This window comes from Orcinus orca, chromosome X, assembly GCF_937001465.1.
Source record: "Orcinus orca chromosome X, mOrcOrc1.1, whole genome shotgun sequence".
Taxonomy (NCBI): Eukaryota; Metazoa; Chordata; class Mammalia; order Artiodactyla; family Delphinidae; genus Orcinus; species Orcinus orca.
The window spans coordinates 432,415-448,069 of NC_064580.1; positions in this window are offsets into that span (position 1 = coordinate 432,415).

The following is a 15,655-nucleotide window of genomic DNA, read 5'->3' on the forward strand; positions in this document are numbered from 1 at the left end:
TCGCCACAGTTTTCACCCACTGTGGTTAGGAGAGGGTGCTGGATGGTGGTTCTCAGCTTTTCTCTACCTTCCAGGTGCTGGTGGCACCTGGCATCCCATGGTGTGCTGAGCACCCAATTAGTAAGCAATCCCATAAAGTGGAGACGGCAAGAAACCTCAAAGGTAGTGTCACCTCCATCCAGAAAGGGCATCTCAGCCACCCTTCTCCAGGGATTGTTACAAAACAAGAACACCCGTACCACCAGCACCCAGAACAGAACGTGACTGCACCTCTGTTTTCAGACAAGCAGACTTAGTGATTTCAAGGCACACCCCCCGAGATCTCACGTGTGCTGGCATGGTTTCTCCAAAGCTATGACTCCATCGCCTGTCTCCGTTTTCTGAGACTGGAAAGATGGTCACCTCGGGAAGCGCGATGGGTGCCTTGCTGAAGGGTAGACGTGGCCCTCGGAGGAGACGCCTCCATGGACTCTCTGTGCTGGACTCAGCTTCTGGATGTGACCATGGGCTCCCCTGGCTGGGAGTCCATTTCTTCGTTGCTGCTTCTCCCGGTTGTTAATAAATCAGAAAGTAGATGAGAGACTCATGGTTAATTTTCCACAGCTAGTGCAGAGTGTCTGAGCCCATAAACCTCAGAAAGTCTCGAGCTGTGAATTTCTTGATACTGACAAGGCGAACAGCTTAGAAATCATAATTATAAGTTACAAGTGTCTTAAGGGTTGTTCTTCTGACATAAAACTAATTTCATGTTTTTATTCATAATGTGGGAGAGATGAGAGGCAGGGGCTGGCTCTGGAGGGTGCTCCTGGAGGTATCACAGCCTCCGTTTCCTGGCCGTAATGAGCGGAGGCAGCGGGCTTCATCCCTCTCGCCACGATTTGCCTTGAGTAGCTCCTGACAACCTCGTGGAAGCTGTCTCTGCTTTTCCCACGAGCAAGCTGGTACCTCACCAGTGCGTGGCCCTGTTCTCCCCCAGAACCATCCTGTCACCATATTGGCACACCCAGACCCAAGATCTCTGCAGGAGTGTCCTGGGGCAGCTGGAACAAGTGACCACAAACTAGGGGCTTGAAACAATGGGAATGTACCTTCTCACCGTTCTGGAGACCAGACATCTGAGATCAATGTGTGGGCAAGGTCGGTTCTCCTGGAGGCTCCAGGGGAGAATCCGTCCCAGGTCTCTCTCCCGGCTTCCGGAGGCTGCCAGCAATCCTTGGCATTCCTTGTTTTGTAGAAGACCACCCCCAGCTCTGCCTCACTTGTCACTTGGGCTTCTCCCCGCGTGTGCTGCTGCGGGTCCTCTCTTCTTATTATAAGGACACCTTGGATTTAGGGTCACTCTAATCCAGGATGAGCTTATCCCAAGTTCCTTCAGTTAACTACGCTTAAATACAGAAAGACCCTACTTCCAAATAAGGTCCCATTCACAGACACGGGGGGTCAGAATTTGAATACCTCTTGGGGGGCACCTTTCAACCCATTACAACCCCTGTGATGAAGGCTGGTCTTCCTGAGGTGAAGAGGGGTGTCGTCACTCCCCTCTTGGACCACTCTGGGGGAACGGTATACCCGTGGATTAGTGCATCGTGGAGTTTTCAATTCTGCCCATCTCCAGCTCAGCAGAGAGTTTCTCTTAGCATTAAGGAGAAAAAGGGTATTTGGGAAATGGAAGAAAAATAGTGTGGATTGGACAAACTCAACCACCGTTTCAATCTCTGTCCATCTAATGGCATGTAGGCACTGCCTTTGTTTCTTTAGGTCACGGTTTTATTCTGATGATCTATGGAGGGTCCTGCAAAAAGATTTGTGATGAATGCTGGTCTTCCTGAGGTGAAGAGGGGTGTCGTCACTCCGCTCTTGGACACAAGGAGGAATAATGGCAGGGTGTACAATGCAGAGAGAAGAAAATACAAACATAGTGATGGTTTTGTGGGTGCCATGAAGAAGTCGCCGAGTTAGGAAAACTGGGACATTGCTCTTGACTTTGTCACAAGTTTTCTATGGAACTAGAAAATTGGATGTCACCTCTTTCAAACGAAAGCATTGGTGGTAAACAAGGGAGACAGGCTAAAACCACAGGATAAAGTCAACACACTCCCACCAGAATGGCTAAAATGAAAAAGACAGACAGTAGTATGTGTTGACAGGGCTTTGGAGCCACTGGAACTTTCCAGGGCTGCTGAGAGACTGATCATTTGGGGAAACCATGGGAGTATATCTACTAAAGTTGGGTGTACACAGGGTCTGTGCCCGGCAATCCAGCTCCTAGGTGTGTACACAGTGGAAAGGCATGCACCAGTGCCCTGGAGACATGTGCAAGAAATTTCATAGCAGAATAATTTGTAACGGCCCCAAACTGGAACCAGCTCCTCAATCAATGGTAGAATGGATAAATATATCATGATGGATTCCTGCAATGGAATATTACTTGGCAATGAACAATCTCACACAGGGCACGATAGCATGCATGAATCTCACAGCCTGGCTTGATAACAGGGGAAGCAAAATGCAAAAGATTGCATGCTGATTGCAAGTCTGCAACTTTAGAAAGTTCCAAAGCAGCCAAAACGAGTCTACAGTGTTGAAAGTCAGGAGTAGGGTTATCTCGGGGAGGGCTCGGGACCGGGAGCTGGTGTGTGTCCTGGTCCTGGACGCGGTTACACAGGTGTCCTGTCCTGGACGCGGTTACACAGGTGTCCTGGTCCTGGACGCGGTTACACAGGTGTCCTGGTCCTGGACGCGGTTACACAGGTGTCCTGTCCTAGACGCGGTTACACAGGTGTCCTGGTCCTGGACGCGGTTACACAGGTGTCCTGTCCTAGACGCGGTTACACAGGTGTCCTGGTCCTGGACGCGGTTACACAGGTGTCCTGTCCTAGACGCGGTTACACAGGTGTCCTGGTCCTGGATGCGGTTACACAGGTGTCCTGTCCTGGACGCGGTTACACAGGTGTCCTGGTCCTGGACGCGGTTACACAGGTGTCCTGGTCCTGGACGCGGTTACACAGGTGTCCTGGTCCTGGACGCGGTTACACAGGTGTCCTGGTCCTGGACGCGGTTACACAGGTGTCCTGGTCCTGGACGCGGTTACACAGGTGTCCTGTCCTAGACGCGGTTACACAGGTGTCCTGGTCCTGGACGCGGTTACACAGGTGTCCTGTCCTAGACGCGGTTACACAGGTGTCCTGGTCCTGGATGCGGTTACACAGGTGTCCTGTCCTGGACGCGGTTACACAGGTGTCCTGGTCCTGGACGCGGTTACACAGGTGTCCTGGTCCTGGACGCGGTTACACAGGTGTCCTGGTCCTGGACGCGGTTACACAGGTGTCCTGGTCCTGGACGCGGTTACACAGGTGTCCTGTCCTGGACGCGGTTACACAGGTGTCCTGGTCCTAGACGCAGTTACACAGGTGTGCTTACTTTGTGGTGATTCATTGGGATGTAAGGTTGTGGTCTGTGTACTCTTCTGGATGTATGGTACTCAACAGAGCAGCTTATTCTAACATGGGCGTGTTCTAGGTCTCCTTCTGGTCCTCCCACTTAGGATTCCCTCACATGCGTTTGAGAGCGAGTCTTGAACACCTATACTCAAGGGCTACCTCCAGAATGGAGGTATAGATCAGACAAAGAGTTGCTATAGATCAGACGTGGTTCCAATTCTTGGCTACCCTATATTCCTTGTCCACACTTAACACTGGATTAAAAAAAGGTCACAAGCAAGGTTGGATGATTATTTGGGGGGCGTGTCCCCCTTAAAGTGTCCATACAAGTTAAATTTCCACCAATCCATGAGGCAGGATCAATTCAATGGAGATGGCAATGATGCCTATCTTACAGGGTAGTGGGAAAGATACTGGAGACCCAGGCAGGATATTCCCGGGGGCACACTCGAATCTCCAGAACCTCTCCAAGTTTTCTAAAGTGAGGACTCTGCAGGTACTCCACGGGTCTCCTCCGGATGGCTTGCCCAGCCCTCACGTGGACGGTTGCACCCACATGCCCCAGAGGAGGAAAGGACCATTACCTGGAGCTTTCTTGGTGTTCTCTGGAGTTGCTGGAGCATCCCTGGCAGAGACTATGGTCACTTTACTTCAGAAGATCCATGAAATCTCCCCAACCGGGTCCTCAGACCTGGTGTAAAACTGCTCTCTTAGAAACAAGCCACGGCGGTGGGTATGGAGGTGGGGACCAAAGCTACGGTCTATGTTGGCAGGCGACCAAACATCTTTGCAATTATTGGAAAAACAGCAGAGCGTCTCTGTGTCCATTGGTCCCCATCATTAGAAGTGGCCTCCGTAGTACTTTAAAATAACAGAATATTTTACATTATGAAGAGATTTAGACTCTAAATCAAATAGAAAAAGATAAGGAGCAGAGAAAAGTCTATTCAGACTGAAGGCTCGTGGTCCATTCACGGACCAAAGAGATTTTTGTTTTGCGGGGGTATATTCCTCCAGAACTCACCTTGGTTCGTGGAAAACGACAACTCAAAATAAAATCATAAAACCACCACCACCGCCCAAAACTCTCTTGCAGGATATTTTTTTTTTAATAACAGACTTTAGTCCGCCGACAGCGCTCACATCCAGCGAAATTCAGAATAGATGCACGTCTGCATTTCCTTTTAAGATTCTTCATTCTGGGGGAACGCTGTCCTGCCTTTTTGACCCACATAGCAGGACTCCAATCAGAAAAGATAAGAGCATGTTTAATTGATTAGCCCGCGTCTGCAGAGCGCTTTGAAGGTGAGCAGTGCGATATTATTATAATGATGGGGAAGACGCTGTGATCTTTGGAGAATTTCTCCTCTCCTCTGAGCTGCTGTTCTAATTTGAGGCACGCTGCTCAAGTCTACTATGGGAGTGTACCTGTTCTACATCCCGGCGAGGGGTCCTCTGCGAGGCTTCTCAGTGGGAAGCGCCTTGGATATCCCAGCGTGGAGTGCCTCACCTCCGGGCGTGGAGACCAGCCCGGCTGCAGAGCAAGGGAAGCTGTGGTCTGCTCTCCCGGTGGGGGGGCAGATTCACGAAGGTGCCATGGGGGGCTCTGCTTTGGATGTTGGCTGGTCATCTCCCTTTTCTCTGAGACGTGTTGACCAACTTCTCTTTAAGGTGGATACTCCGCCTTTCCTGGGGATCTCCGGTAGAGAAATTCCCCATCGCCTGGGACAGCTTTGCTCTTTCCCTGAACTTTGCCCGTTTCCATTGGATATATTTATGTATACGTATAACAGATTGACTTTGCTGTACACCTGAAACTGACACAACACTGTAGATCAACTAGACTCCAATAAAAATTTTGCAAATTAAAAGAGGAATAAACTTAGCTGTAGCCAATCAAAAGATACGAAACTAAAAAAAATTAAAATATCTTCCTGATGAAAGTTCATAAGAGGAGATAAAGAGTATATGGATTCACTTTCTAAGTCACATGGGTACATTTTAGTAGACAATAATGGTATTTTATTGTCCAAAATCTTTTTATGCGTGGATATCAAGAACCCAGAATTGATTTCAAAAATGCTTTACAGTAACGATTTACCTTATCTCCTACAAAAAGACTGCCATGTTTTGGACATTGAAAAACAAAGAGGAGTAATTCTAAGACACACACACACACGCACAACACAGGTTGTACGCCATATTCTGATTGCTTCTTTAATCACCTCCCCGCCAGATTGTAGGTGCCCCCAGAGGGGTTACCATGCCTGTTTCTTTGTTTCTGTAATGCTCAGCCTTTACTATTTAGAGCACTGTTAGGTTTATAGAAAACTCAAGCAGAAAGTACTGAGTATCCCTTCTCCCTGCCCACACGTTCCCATACTATTAACATCTTGAGTGCGTGTGCTACTTCTTTTGCTACAGTTGACGCACCGATATTGATGCATTATTGTTAACAAAAGCCCGTAGTTTACCTCAGGGCTCACTCTTGGTGGTGTCCATCCCGTGGGTTTGGGCAAATATATAATGGCATGGGTCCATCATTACAGTATCATACAGAGTAGCTCCCTACAGAATGGCCTCTGCCCTAAAACTCCCTAGAGTGACACCTGGTCACCCAGGCCACCCATGTTTTCTCATCCTTACATCACTGGCAATAGTGTTTGCCCTGTATTCGATCGATCGATCAAGCAGTCAATCAATAATAAGGGATGAACAAGAGCAGGTACTCAGCATCCTTGTGCGGCTCACTTTCTGGGGCCACTCCAGACCCATGGCCACCTTCCCTGTCCTGCTCTGTGCTTGGGGCTGACCTATATGGGGGGCATGCTGGGGGCTTCGGCAACCCTGGCCTTGGTTGGCTTTGGTCACTGGGGAGCCATAGAGAAGACAGCAGGGAGGGAGGAGCTGCCTGCAACCTGGCAGGCAGTTAACCCCCCGCAGCTGGCCATCGTCTCAGGGGGCCGTCTCCAGACAGCTCCCTCTCCAGCCACTGGAAACAAAGCCCTCACCTGCCACCTCCAGTCCAATATGGAAACATGCCCCGTGCTACTTTCCGGGGGTTCCCCACGGTCTCCTCCATCCTGAGCTCCACCCACATCTTTGCCTCGTCGTCAAAACTCTTCCTATTAGCCCCGTGGAGGCACCCTGTCCTCCCCACGTGGGTCCCGACGCCCACAACGCGTGGCACTGCTGGGCTCCAGGAGGCAAGAAGGTGGAGCCTACAAGGACCTACCGTAGAGCACAGGGAACGCTGCTCAATATTATGTAACAACCTAAATGGGAAAAGCATTTGAAAAAGAATAGACACATGTACATGTATAACTGAATCCCTTTGCGGCACACCTGAAACTAACACAACATGGTAAATCAACTCTACTCCAACAGAAAATTAAAAGTTTAAAAAAAAGAAACGAAGATGGAGCCTAGGTGTGTCTTCCTGTAACATCATGGTCTGAGAACCTTCACTGCTCCTTGCGCTGGGCTGTGTGTCAGGGGACACCTAAAATAGACCCCTCTATCGCGATCTGCCTTGACATTTGGGCGAAACCGGAAGGGTCCCAGCGGTCTGCCTGTGAGGTCCCCTCCCCACGCAGCTCCCCTGGAGGAGGGCCCCCAGCCAAGCACCCCGGCTTGTCTTGGGGACCAAGCGCACTGCTTGCTTATCCCAAATGGATGGGTTTCTGTTTCCTGCCAGCCCAGGGGATTATCCAAACAAGTGGAGTCAGGGGCCACCGCCAGGAACCAGGGGTCACCTCCACCCTGTTGTTACTGGAAAGCCTGCCTCCTAAGTCTTTGGGGACTCACTCTGTTCTCACCTGTGACCTTTATGGGGCCCTTTGTGGTGTCCTCCCCCGGGGCTGTGAGCATGTGAAGCTAGTAAACGGTCACCAACCACATCTGGCCGGTGTCGGGTGTCCTGCATCATGTCATTCCTGTCACCTAGGGTGAGCATCCCTCCCTCACCAAGGGGATGAATGGAGACCTCCGAGACAGCCTGTTCCCCACTCCCTCACCGAGGGGATGAATGGAGACCTCCGAGACAGCCTGTTCCCCAGCCCCCATGGGAAGGATGGGCAGAGTGAGCTTTCGGGTGGCTGCTTTGTGCTGAAACTTTTTTCTTTTCACTCGCAGGTGGCAAAAGTAGGGAAGAAGGTGGTGGAGAGGGCTCTGGGCTGTGGACCATCAGAGGCAGCGTCTGGGCCACCCCCGTTCACATCCTCCACCTGGCATGTTCACGGCATCATGCTGTTCAACTCGGGAAGGCTGTGAATTCAAAGAGAAAAACCGAAAACAATGGAACGTCACGTGGAGCACTTTGGCATGAAGAATTGTGTATAAACACGCACCTCCGAATAACACAGAGCGGCAAATGTCACCACAAGGAAAGCCCCATCCTCACTGTGGGACTCTGTGCGGAAATGGAGCTGTGTTTGAACGCGGACATTGACACCAGGGGTGCCCCACGCTCCTGCCTCTTTGCCAAACCTCCAATGGTCAGTCACTTGCCATCCAGCTGAGAAAACAGGATTTGGGAGGGACCCATAATAGGCTGAGGGAAAAGAAAGCAGGCGGTTCACCGTCCAGATCGGTGATTCATCACAAATCCATAAAACAATTAGTGATGAGCTACCGATACGTCGGCACAACTGTATTTTTGATGAACGTATAAATAATTTAACGGAGTATTTCTTTAGTCTTGGGAGAGTCTGCCATTATTTACCGGCCTTGGCGTGACGGCTGCAGCCTCTCTGCTGGGTAAAAAAAAAAAACATTCCCCGGTCCATCCGAGGGGGCTGGTGGATTTTAATGCTCTTAAGAGCTATTAACAAGCCGATTAGCATAATCCATCGTGATACATCATCGTATAAAAATTCGTCCGCCTGACTGGACAGAACGGCGGGGGTGGCTTTGAAGATTTTACGATACAATAATTATCCATTTGATAAGCAATTAAAAAGATATTTGGAGACACGGAGAATGGAGACAATGGTGTCTGTGGGGGGCAGTGTGGTGGTGTCGGGACAGATCAGGGTCTCTACCGTGAATTGGCTATACCGACTCGTTGAGGCTCCTTCCGTCTCCGCCCTGGGTGAGACCCTCTTTGCCCCAGGAAGATGGGCAGGTTATCTAGAAGCTATGGGATTAACGTAGGGCTTCCCAAGTGGAATCATGAAGTGGGGCGAAGGATGGAGGTGCTCCGGCGTGAGAAGCTACCAACTTGCCTCTCTCTCCCACCTACACACCTGTGACCTCACAGCCACCCCTCTTGTCCCATGGTCCCAGCTTTATTCTTTTTCTGGGAAGTCGTAGCAACTACCTGGACCTGGATATGGGCCTCGACGAGTGAAGATCACAGGGTTTAAAAACGGGGGTAAAACATATACATATATATATATAAAGTCCACCTTCACCACCTCAAATTTTGTGGCTTAAAATACACATACAGTGCTGTGCAACCACTACCACGATCTAGTTTCAAAGCTTTCTGCTCACCCCACACAGAACCCTTGACCCCATGAGCTGTCACCCCCCCTCCCCCTTCCCCAGCCCCTGGTAACCATGAACCTACTTTCTGGCTCTGTGGATTTGCCTGTTCCGGACGTTTTGTATCAATGGAATCACACACGGTGTGTCCTCCTGTGTCTGCTTCTCTCACTGAGCATCGTGTGTTCAAGGTCCGTCCACGTGGTAGCCTGTGTCAGAGCTTCACTCCTTTTCATGGCTGAGTCATATTCCGTGGTTTATCCATCGGTTTATCCATCCATGTATCCGTCCATCTATCCATCCATCCACCCATCCATGGATGCTTGGGTTGTTTCCATCTCTGGGGGCCTAATACCATTTTGATGAGCAGTGAAAAACCTTCTGCCCTTTTCCACTGGCTCTGATTTTCTGAAGGAGAAGCCGTCAGTATGGTGCACATGTGGGCTGTTTCCACTTTTATGACTTTTGTGAATAATGCATATGCAAGTATCTGCTTGAATTCCAGTTTTCCACTTTTTGGGTATCTGCGTAGGAGCAGAATCGCCACATCCTTACAACAATCATTAGCTTGGCTTTTGGAGGGTGGCTTACAATTTTAATTATCCAAGCCACCAAGCCAGGAAAAACTGAGATGGTCCAGAAAAATCTAGAAACTTCCTGAATGGTTAACAGTGTACCGCATCAACCTAGAAAAAAAATGAAATACATAAGGGTGGGTTTGCAGTCCTTAGACTTTTCTCCTGTCCAGCTGGGGGTGAAATGGTCAAAATCTGGGTGAGAGAGCGAGTCCCCCAGGATCCTGGAACGTCCAGAGCTGCCTAAGTTGGGTCTAAGAATGAACCATATCGACATCTCCTAGCCTACCTATGGCTGCAGCAGCTGGAAACCCCAGGAATCCTGACCATCTTGGCGTCCCCAGCTGGCATCCCCATAGAAGCCTTTATTCAGTCTTCATATGAATAACCTGGGGTCCTAAATTAGTGTGGGGCTGAAGGACATCTCATGGTGATTTCATCACTTTGGGACACACTTTTCATTATATCCCGCCGTAAATCTCTCTGGGGCGTCCATGTTACTCTTGTTTGATTGTGTCTTAAAAATGAGGGTGATACAATCCAGCAGTCATGCTCCTTGGTATTTACCTGAAAGAGCTGAAAACTTACGTCCACATGGAACCCTGCGCTCGAATGTTTATAGCAGCTTTATTCACAAATGTCAAAACCTGGAAACAATCTAGATGTGCTTCAGTTTGTGATGGATAAACTGTGATCTATCCAGACAGTAGAATACTATTCAGCACTAAAAAGAGATGAGCTGTGAAGCCATGGGAAAACAGGGAGGAACTTAAATGCATAGTATTAAGTGAAAGCAGCCAATGAGCAAAGGCTACAGACTGTGGGATTCCACCTCTGTGACATCCTGGAAAGGGCACAACTATAGAGACAGAAAAAGCATCAGTGGTCGCCAGGGGCTGGGGGAGGGAGGGATGAACAGTGGAGCACAGAGGATTCTTAGGGCAGTGAGACTACTCTGTGTGATGCTCTAATGGTGGGTCCCTGTCTTTATACATCTGTCCAGACCCATAGAATGTCCAACATCAAGAGTGAACCCTATTATAAACTCTGGACCTTGGGTGATGGTGACGTGTCCATGTAGATTCATTGATTACAAATGCATCTCTTTGGTGGGTAAGAGGAGGCTGTGGGTAGGTGGGAAATCTCTGTACCTTTCCTGCAATTTTGCTATGAACCTAAAACAGCTCTAAAAAATACACTGTGGTTTTTTTTTCAGAGTGTGATAAATGGTACCCTTCTCTTTGCCTCTAGAGTTCAGAACTAAATAAAATCTCAGGGGCCAAATGCATGGCGGGGGGAAAATCTCAGCTTTTTTAAACCAATAAAGTTGCATGGTTTTCCCTGATCCAGCTGCATGCAGCATGTGAAGCTTCCACACTGGTCCTGCCAAGTTGAACTTACTCTCCTCCGGATAAGGCAAAAGAGGAAGAAAAGGCAAGGGGCCCCCTTGAAAAGGCAGAGCTGACTGCCCCGTACCGTGGTCCTGGGAAGCAGTGGGGGAGCTGTTGAGAGAAACCACCCCTTGGGGGGATGCCTGCATAGAGCCCCACCAGGTTACCCCACGAGATGCTGAGAGCACCTGTCACCGAAGGGGCCCCTTCCCCACCCCTGCACCTGCCTTGTGCCCTTGGCTCAGGGTGAATTTGTTTCTTCCAACCCTGAGACCCTTCAAACCCTGCCTGGGGCACCTTTCCATGTAGTCACTGCCAGGCAGGCACGTGGAGGGGTTAAGACACACCGGGGTAGTGTCTGCACAGGTGTGCTGATGACAGCCACCGTGGATATCCATGCAGGTAACACGTGAGGAGCAGAGCATCCACACTGGGGTGGAAAACCAACAGTGCCGCCCTCCAAAATCCCCCTGGAAGCCAGGTTTGTCCATTGGTTTGGCCATGTGTTTCTCGAGCTGACCCTTTGTAGCAATCGGTTTGTGGGGCGTGGCTGGGGAGAGAGCAGGTGACAGGCCGGGTGCCTCTTGGGGGTGATTCCGTTTCCACTGTTACAAGAGTAAAGGGTCGTGGCTCTGAGGGGTCCCCTGCACCACCCAGTCCTAAGAGGGGCCACCTGTCCTAAGGTCAGCAGGCTGCTGTGCCAGGTGCAGCTCAGGTGTACCTGCTACAGAGGTCTGTGCGTCTGTGTGCATGTGAGGCCGTGGGGTCTGTACAAACAGTGCGGTCCTGACAGATCCCCATTGATTACCTGTCCGTGGAACCTAAATTTTAGGAATATGCAGCTGAGCTGCCCTGCAGAGGACAAGATGGCCTAGGATGGCCTGGGTTAGATTCCTGTCCCTCCCGTGGCCACTCCAGGAACCCGGGTGTGGGACTCAAGGTCTTCATGACTTGACTTCCTGACTCTGAACGGGCAGGACCTCACCTGGAGGGTGGTTCTGAGAATCCAGCAAGTGGCAAAGTGCCTGTGTGGGTTTGTGGCTGCCGGGCTGGGGTCCCTCCGGCTCCGTGGGTGGTAGGGCCAGGGGGGGCCCTTTGTGATCCCTCCAAGCCAAGTCGGGAGCACGGAGAGCCGCGGTCCTGAGGGTGGAGGGAGGGGGAAGCCGGACTCCCATGTGGGCACCAGGTGGACCTTCAGTCTCAGCAGAGGGACATGTGCGGACCTCCAAGCCAAACTCCCTGCCCACCTCCCCACGAGGATGGTGAGCCCCTGGGTTAGCACCTGGCCTCCGGACTCCAAATGCCGCTGCTCTATGCCCTAAACCCACAGAACTGACTCCCAGGCCAGAAACCCTAAAACGGGAGACTGTGCTGCGTAGCCACAGCTGGCGGTGACCTTAGCAGGGGACACCTATGCTCCTGAGTCCTGGTCACCATGGCTGGCTCTCCCGGGTGGGGGGCATACCCCTCACCGGGGTCCTTCCTGCCATGGGGTGGAGCTGGCCGGCAGTCAGTCCTCACGCTGGACCCCGGGGCGTCTTTGTTTGCTCTGGGGCAGTCGGCCGAGCTGCTGAATTAAAACAGAAGGTCAGGACTTCCCTGGTGGCGCAGTGGTTAAGAATCCACCTGCCAATGAAGGGGACACGGGTTCCAGCCCTGGTCCGGAAAGGTCCCACATGCCGCGGGACAACTAAGCCCGTGGGTCACAGCTACTGAGCCTGCACTCTAGAGCCCATGAGCCACAACTACTGAAGCCCGCGAGCCACAACTACTGAAGCCCGTGCACCTAGAGCCCGTGCTCCGCAATAAGAGAAGCCACCGCAATGAGAGGCCCGTGCACCACAACCAAGAGTAGCCCCCGCTGGCTGCAGCTAGAGAAAGCCCGCGCACAGCAACGAAGACCCTATGCAGCCAAAAATTAAAAAAAAACAAAACAGAAGGTCATCAGTGAGGCTCACAGCCCCTGAGGGCTGGTGGAAGCAGGTGAGATGTGTACCCTGTTTCTCCAGGAGACCCAGGCAGGAAGCCTTGGCGTCCTCCATCTGTCACCCCCTCACCCTCAAATGGGGGAGTGGGGGGTCTGGGATGAGATATATGGAAATGACAGAGAAACCCCAAAACAAGGGCATTTACATACCAGAGGCATCGGTGGGGCCAGAGAGGAAGGGGGACAGGGAACACTGTTTGCTCTGGGACAACAGGTAGCAGCCATGCCCCCCGGGGACCCCTTGCGTGGCGACTGATGCGCTGGGCGCCCCGTCTCCGCGAACGATAGCTGTGTTCACGTTCCTCTCGAGTCTCCTCCAGCGAGGACATGTGTGTGCGTGTGCGTCTCATTTGCATTTCAATCTTGGCCTCATGAATGTAATACCGGGGCTGCAAATTAATAACAGGAACGCGATGAGGTTGCCCCTACCGTGGAGGAGGGGGACGCGGCGGGGTCCGCACCCCCCGAAGCCCATCTCTCCATTGTGTTCCGAGGGCGCCTCATTTATCGGCCGCGGTGAATGACATTACAGAGAAAGGCATATCCGGAGTGACACAAATTTATTTCTGTCCCCAGCGCTGCAGTATATTTTCATACAATCGGGGGCTATTTGTCTGGGGACAATTTAGTTTCCATGAAAAATTTAAATGGTTTCTGCAGAGAGAGTGGAGTGAAATTTAATTTGTTTCTCATTTGCTACAGCAGGTACGAAAGGGAGAAGGATTGGGTGTCTGAGGGTCTGAAATTGTCACTGTCCCTCCGCTGGGTCCCCCAAGGCCGGGGGCCCGGGTTGGGGAGCGGAAGTCCGGGTCCCCGGAGAGAAGCTGCATCTCTCCTCCCCTGCTCCCCTCTGTACCCAGCACCGTCCCCTCCCCTCGGAGAACCGGTAACCTTAAACCAACTTACAGAAAACCTTTGGGGAAGCTGCCAATCACCCAGAAAACAACGTTTGCATCGATCCCCTGTCCGCGTGATTTATGGCTTCATTTTACGGTAATTGAGAATTAGTGAGAAGATTAACAAGTCTCAACACCGCAGCGGGATATGCGCCGCTAAGCACAGCAATTTGTCAAGATGGGACGTCGGCCGCTTTCTTCCCTTACACGGGGTCCCCATCTAATTGAATTTGGGGATGACGCGGAAATTAATTGGAAGCGGGGAGACTTTGAATGGCACCCTGAGTGGGGGGCAGGGGGCCCTGCCCTTGTGTCCCCGGCCGCACCCCCCGTCCCCGCCCAAGGGCCGGCCGGGCAGGCCGAGGGGGGTTGATGGATCCCGCTAGGGTCCCACGCAGCTGCCCTGCCGAAGGACGGAATTCAGGAAACCCGGTCTGGACCGCGAGCAACGCAGTTCGTCGGCAGCGAATGAAGGATGGGACCTCTCACCTTCTCTGACGGCATCAGGATGAAGGTCTGAAAATGTACTTCTTTGCGGCCAGGGTGCCAAAGGTCACCATCGCGTTAGGGAGTGGACTCCTCCGGTGGGCCGTGGCCGCGGCGGGTGGCCACGGGGAAGAGCTGAGGCCCCCCCAGCACGTGAGGGGCCGACGTGGCAGCACCTGGGAGTCTGCCCGGTGCCCGGGAAGGGGCGCAGGGGAGCCTTGAGCCCCCAAGGGCTTCCTCCAGCTGAAAAGACTTCTCTCCGCCCTCCGAGATTTGCATGTTTAAGGGTCTTTTTACATTTGAACAGAGACCCCCGTCTGCCGGGCCCTGATCGTGCCTCTTCCTCGAGGGACTGTTTTATGGACGCTGCACATTTGAGTTTCTTGGAGGGCGGTGTGTGGCCCTTCACGCTGCCGTGTTTTGGGGTCAGTCCTAAATCTGCAGTAGATGCTGTTAAGTCAGCCAGCAGGGAGACAGAGCTTTGCCCACCCCCAAGGCCCCCCAGATGGGACTGTGCATTAGAAAGGAGGGGATGGGAAGACGGCCCCATCCTGGCTCAGGTTTTCGCAGTTGGAAAATCTCCACCCTCTGTTGTGGGCTCCATGGTTGCAGGGAACACCTACAGCGATGGTGGCCAAGTCTGGGAGCGCTGCCCACACTGAGCGTCCACCCCTGTTGGCTCTGAAACGCAAAGGGGTTCAGAGTCACAGCCCCGGGAGGAGGAATAGTCACATCAGGGTTTTTACACACACACACACACACACACACACACACACACACACACACACACACAGAGTCACACACTTATATGTACACCCACAGGCTTGTACATGCGTCCACATGCACGAACACACACAGACCACAAGCTTATGTGTGTACACACATGAACACGCTTATTCATGTGCCCATATGCGTATGCATACATGCATAACACACACTTATACACACAGTCATAGGCTTATACATACATGCATGCACAAACGTACACATTTCTATACGCCTCCACAGGATTATATATAGACATATGCACACACATGCATATGTATACATGCAACACACATTTTATACATGTATTTATACATGCACCCACAGGCTTACACATGCATGCATACACACTTGCACAAACATCTACACACTTACACATGTATACATGCACCCACATGCTTATACATACATTCACTCACATACATCACACTTGTACCACACGCTTATATACACACATGCATCCACACGCTTATACAGACATGCCTGCACACACACACACACGCACACCCTCACCACACACACGGCCGAGAAGAGCTTTATGACAGAGAACAGAGTGGCATCTACATCTTCCAGGTGGGTCCCCGTGTTCCTCCAGGTGGCTCTGGGTGGTCCAGGTGGCTGTACAGAG